The 6,366-nt window shown below is 36.7% G+C and overlaps 1 protein-coding gene across 2 annotated transcripts in view; it reads right to left on the bottom strand.

Annotated features, from left to right (window-relative positions):
- LOC108548288 (uncharacterized) overlaps positions 1-6,366 on the bottom strand; it is a 601,332-nt gene that overhangs the window by 401,147 nt on the left and 193,819 nt on the right. The window contains exons 1-2 of one of the 2 annotated variants that reach the window (XM_017901145.1): positions 2,177-2,224; positions 258-347 (exon numbers count right to left, since the gene is read on the bottom strand). The gene's annotated coding sequence lies outside the window, so the exon portion shown is untranslated. Of the gene's footprint in view, positions 1-257; positions 348-2,176; positions 2,225-6,366 lie in introns of those variants that run through there. The other variant, XM_017901144.1, reaches the window with a different exon arrangement.

The following is a 6,366-nucleotide window of genomic DNA, read 5'->3' as shown; positions in this document are numbered from 1 at the left end:
ACACGACGCATTTCTCTTTTTTTCCCTCTACTTTTGAAATTTCGCGGCTCGCTGAAAATAGGGTGAACCATACGCCACGTTCCGCGAGGAGGAAAAACGTTCGCTCCGTGACGTTAGCCTTGCGTTTCACGATAGATTCCGAAACAATGAACGACGTTCCGTGAAAAATTAAATTTAACGATCCCGTGAGTTCAGAGGAGATTCAAAGGTCACCTTTGAATTCGAAATACGATAGGAAAAAATCGCGTGGAACTCACATTTTCGCAGGATGGTTAGTCGCTCGTCCAGGCGAACATATTTGAGGTTAGGTCACGTGTTCCAGAAAGGTCAGCGCTCATTGGTTTCTTCTGAAAATGGAAGAGTAGAAACGAGTTAAATCGACGTTTTATTCAAGCATGTGTGAATATAAAATACTTAACCTATATCTAAAATTGTTTTATTTAAAATGAAATATAGTCGTGAATATATGGATACTATTGATATACTTATTGACAAGACATTAAATGTAGACGAAGATAATTTCAGTGGAAACTTCGTTAATTATAATTAATTAATTAAACTATAAAAATACGCTAATTTTTTGAAGAAATTCTCATTTAAATGAGTCAGAAATCATTTATAAGAGCAATAAGAATGTAGACAGCGTGAATCCTTTATAATTAGAACTAATTGTAAATCAAATTTAAATGTCCTGCTATATGTGAGTTTCAAATAAACGAAATTAAAACACGAGAGATGGGAGTGACGTTGAGGAACATTTAGAGACGACAGTTCTCAATTTCATTATATAAGTGGCTGAGAAATAAAAATTCTCGGCAGGAGTAAAATGTCCCCTGCGCTCTAATTCGGGGAGTACCCCCTTCGAGTCAGTGTTTCAGCTTCTTACTCGAGTAATTTTCATAAAAATACTAATTCCGAGAGAACCTCGAGATTTTAAGAAACTCCTGGTCCGACCAATTCCGGGCCACCGTTGATTTTATTCCCCCTTTTCCAACGGGAGCTCGATATCCGTCGGAAGCATCACAGAGAGTAGTCTCCGCTCATGGTGGTGCTTAAGCGACAAAAAATTCCTTTTTCGTGCTAATAAAAAGAGAGACTGATGATAAACAGCGATCCACCTAGTTTTACGTATACACAAACGTCCGACTTTATTTCATTTTATTTTACTGCCTTTCGAATGCGTCAGGGAATAAATTCCTGGGACTCTGGCAGCTCCAAGAGAGTAAAGAGCTTGAAATAAGCAGAGGATTTTCTTGTTTAAAAGTAGGAGCTAAGAGTTGAAGTATTTTGGTAGACTTTCGAAAATAAGTGATGAGCTTCTTTTTGAAAGTATTTGGAGCTTTCGTTGTAATAATTGGCTTTTTGAAGTGAACTATATTGAGGAAATTAATCATTACTCATAATAATTTTCCCTTTTTTAATAATTTGAAGATTGTTATTTTATTTCAACGTGTTATTAATAGTTTGTATAGTGTGTATAAATTTGAATAAATTATTTTACAATTTATTTATGAAATGTCAACTTCTTCCTGCTCATATTAACCTATTCTTATGATAGCAAATTTAGATATTGCTTTACAGATCCCAACTATATTAATCGATTCAAATAAATTTCGATTACTATAATTAATTCAAATTTTTCGACTGCTATAATACTTTTAGAAATAATTGTGATATATTTTGAAATATATTGGTCTCTGATAATATTGAGACATATTTTATGTTATACCTGAATTTAATTACTCTAATATCAAAACTTGATTGAACCAAAATTATATCACAAATTGGCTCAAGATATATTAACATCAAATGTTTAATTTATAGACAGAGTGTTTCATAATATACAGAATCTACATTAGTAAAGGGATAAATAGAAAGGTAATAATCATTTTTGCATATTTAAAATAACTATAACATCTTTGCAAGATATATTCATTTATAAAAATTTGTAAAATTCCAAGATTTTCTAATTAAAGATTCACTGTATTTATAGTCCCTTCAAATTAAAGACTTCGCCATTTTTATTATTCATCTTCTGAGTCACTCGATTTGCATGTACTTCAAGTACTATTTATATGTACGTTTCACTCTCGTTATTTCAGTCACCCCACGTTATTTTAGGTAGACTGCATACACGAACACACTTGAAGGCACAAACAAAAATCACTAGACATACCCGACGAATAGAGACACTCGCGAGACATGCGACGCCCATGAAACTTCGATGACGACTGAGAACGCTTGTGATTTCAAGGGTATGTAGGCACATAATTTACAGCTGTGTAGTGGGAATGCCGTGAATCTAGATCATCTCACGAACAAATGCGCCTTTATCGAATAAAGTGGGATGCAGAACGTTTAGATAGGAATAATTGAAAAATGCAATTGATAAATGATAACGGCACATAGAATAAACGATTACTAACATCTAAAAATAAGCTTATATATCTAAATATATGTTACAGACCTCCATTTGCATCGAATAAATCTGATATAAAATTATTTATTATTTCGATTAACACAAATCAGAGACACGACTTTTAAATTTAATTACAAGGATTGTACCCAGGGTCAATAAATTATTATATAATATTTGTGATCTCCCAGTGTCAGGTTTTTGTTGAGGATATTGTTGAATGCCAGGGATGCAAGAGATGTTTATTATTTAATTTATTAACTGGACTGTTTTAACAGGAAATTAAAAATAAATAACGGCGTATTGGCTTTAGTTAAATCAATTTCGTTCCAACACAAATACGACGCGATGCATATATGATAAAAATACAACGATAGATTGAACCCAAGGGACCTTTAAATATATAAATTATTAAATTTAAAATAATAGTAAACACGGTGACAAGCTGATCCCTCTTTTCCACTTAATCGATTACTGCCCATTAATTTATGTCCTCGTTTCTTTTGAATTATATACACCAATATTAATATGTATTACTCCAATTCTTTAAGAAAAATAATAATTAAAAAATGATTAATAAAACTAGAAACAGGTTTATTCGTTTTAAAATTACACTATACAGAAAAATACTAATTTTTAAACTAATAGTTTTTAAAACTTTATTCTTTTAATAATAATATTGAAAAGAATATATCCACCATGATACTTTTTCCTTTCACACTAAAAATTTACACACTTTATAATTATACCGCTCATTTATTTTTATGAACATAACCTCACTTTTGAGAAAGCAACGTCATACAGTCCTTTCTACCACATTTTAATTAATATGTATCCAATTCTATAAGAAAAATAATAATTAAAATATTATTAATAAAACTAGAAGTAGGTTTATTCATTTTTAAATTACATTATACAGAACAATACTAATTTTTAAACTTATAATTTTTAAAACTTCATTCTTTTAATAATAATATTGAATAGAATATATCCACCATGATACTCTTTCCTTCCACACTAAAAATTTAGACACCTTATAATTACACTGGTCATTTATTTTTATGACATAACCTCACTTTTGAGAAAGAAACATTATTTAGTCCTCTTCATCACATTTAAAATATGTACTTCTGTATATGTTCTAATTTCATTTTGAGAGAACTAAAATTGGCAAGAAACAACAGGTTAGCATATCAAATTCGAGGTATTAGAAATCAGGTAACCTGATTAATTTGAACGAGACTCAAGCTCCAAAGTCATGTACTCCTGCACTTCAGCATCCATCTCGCTTTCCAAGCCTTTTCGATCCACCAATCGCCCCCACAAACAAGCTCACCTAATTTCAAAAACATGCACACAATTTAGTAAACAGCACGTCCAAACATCAGAGTCGTGGCTCATCAATCGATCCGCTCATCAAAACTCGCTTCCATGCTCGTGGCAGGGTCGGCCATTTTAATTCCAACTAATAAAATCGCCGAGAACGTGCTCAACTGAAGTTGTAACGAAATTCTATCCCGTTTGGGGAAACAATGGCAATGTGAACCTAGTCTGAACGCGACACGCGAGCTCTCATGAATTCCTGATGAACAAAATGGCGGGCGGCACGCATCGACGCACTGTAATGGCGTCTGGGAGCTCTTTGGCGCGCCCTTTGTTCGTCGAAAATTGTTTCTTGCTCGCGAACGATCTCTCAGAGCAGCGTGTCAGAGAATTCGAGAAACGAAACGATCCAAGATCAAAGATCTTGCGAGAATCATCGGTTGAATTCTCTGAAACTTCGAATTTATTGTTCAATTGTGCACGAAATTAATTGCAGTCAGTATTGAACTGTTAAATAGAGGAAACTGGGTGGGTTAATTAATACAGCAGCAGATTGGTATGCAGATACTAAGTACGCATAGCTCAATTAGGTTAGAGAATGAAGAGATGCTTGCTTCAAATTTTAATGTGACACAGGGTACATGTATGGGAACAAGTGCATGAGCTGAAGTTATTTCATCGTATTAATTCTTCGTGATGAGAAGAAAATATTTATGCTAATTCTTGGAGACATCTTCAAGATTTCGTCTGAAACTTTATACCTTAAATTACTCTAACTCTGCATTACGTCATTCGAAGGTAAGACAAGTTTGCTTCCATCACCGTCCATGGGCTTTTGTTTTCCACGTACAGTTATTTCTGTATAATGTTATAACGTGAACTAGGTTAATACGCATTTATTAAAGTACAGTACATGCAAATTGTATTTACACTTGCTCATTTTCCTCAACCAATTATCTTTTCAGAAAACAGGTAACATGACCTAAGTTCTAAAATTTCTTATCGTTAATATCCCCATAGAATATACAATCATCGTTTGTCTACTAAAATTTTCATCCATTCTACGATACTCTTCATTATCCATAGTAATCTCCATAGTCTGTATATATTATTGTGCTTGGCTAATTGAACGAACTTCAATACTCTCGTCACGAAAGCATAATAAAACACCTAACGATCTTGCTCAGAGATTATCGACAGATCGGAGACGAAGGATGAAGACTGCTAAGTATCAATTTCCATAAGTACCCAGCTCAGCCCTGACTCATCGAGCAACCTCGACAAAACAGTACATCAGCGTACCACGTGAGTAATAATTAGAACGCGTGTACACCTCGCGACAGAAGGGTTCACGTGTATCCCGTGATCACGAGTCCCTTGTATCGAAGAAAGGCTCGTTAATTGAACGCCAGGGGCAATGTCTCGCGTTGAAAATTAGTCGAGTCTGCCGCCCTCTCGCTGAACTTTAACGATTCACAAAGAGACCAAATAGACTAGCCTAATGACAACAAAGGAACGACGAGAAATCCGAATTTCCGAACAAAAAGACCAATGAAAAGCAATACAACGCGTAACCTCTAATTTCTCACTGACCAATCTACGCCGCGGCAGGACTCAGCTGTCAAGATCAAGATAGCGCCCTCTGGATTCAACATGGCTGCCGTCCGTAACATGCGTCCGCGGTTTTTCACCGCTGGCGATCTGTCGATGACAGCGATTACACACGGAATAACAATGCACGCGGACAGATCTGGCTTCGTTCGACGTAACGTAATCAGCAGAGCACACACCTGGAGAGGAGGCGGGGCGGCACGGGTTTATTCGATATAATGCGATCGATCGCCGGCAGAGAGGGCGAGTGTCGGTCGAACGTAAATCCAGAGGGCGGATTAGCGAGCGTGGCGTTACGACATATGTACGCGTGCAATATTTAAGCCTCGTTAAACGCATAATTTCAAATCGGCCGTGGGCTCCGCGTCATATGTTATTGATAACCGGGCCGCGGACGTGCGGCTCTCTGTTGAATAATGCGCGGATTACGCGGTCTAAACTAAAGCAAACGTCGAATAATTAACAAGACACCCGGCCGCTTTGAAAGGCCGCCGCGAGAGCTCCTGGCGGACCCGCGAGCGTTACGCTTCGGCCTCATTAAGTATACAACTCCCAGTCTCTTTGACGCGGCGCGAAGAGATTGATGAGTCGGGCTCCGACCGATTAGAGGCAGTGATTAAGAAACCTGGGCTCGAGTGGCTCTGTGCGAGTCTGTGATTCCGGTTTCATGGCTGGCTTTTTCCTTGCCCTGTCACTTGCTACAGACTGTAAGGTGATCTTTGATCGCGGATCAGTAAGCAAAGGAGCCCAATTGATACCATCTCGGATTAGTAAGCAAAGGATCCCAACTGATACGATCCGATGATAACCTGAATCATTTGCTGTGGCACACGGCTATCTAAGGATGCGAGTAGCTTTACCACCAAATAGACTAATTTCGTCACGACATTTTGTGCTAAAGGATCGGATTTATAGAGATTGAACTTTAAACTTTGAGTATATTTTATTCTCTTGTGATACAAATACGCGCAGGCTTGAGTCTTGTGAGGTGCGTGATGCAGACGGTGGATTGTCGA

This window comes from Eufriesea mexicana, unplaced genomic scaffold (assembly GCF_001483705.2).
Source record: "Eufriesea mexicana isolate 0111107269 unplaced genomic scaffold, ASM148370v2 scaffold1482, whole genome shotgun sequence".
NCBI classification, from domain to species: Eukaryota; Metazoa; Arthropoda; class Insecta; order Hymenoptera; family Apidae; genus Eufriesea; species Eufriesea mexicana.
The sequence above is the reverse complement of the archived record's forward strand: the minus strand, read 5'-3'. Positions and strand labels throughout refer to the sequence as shown.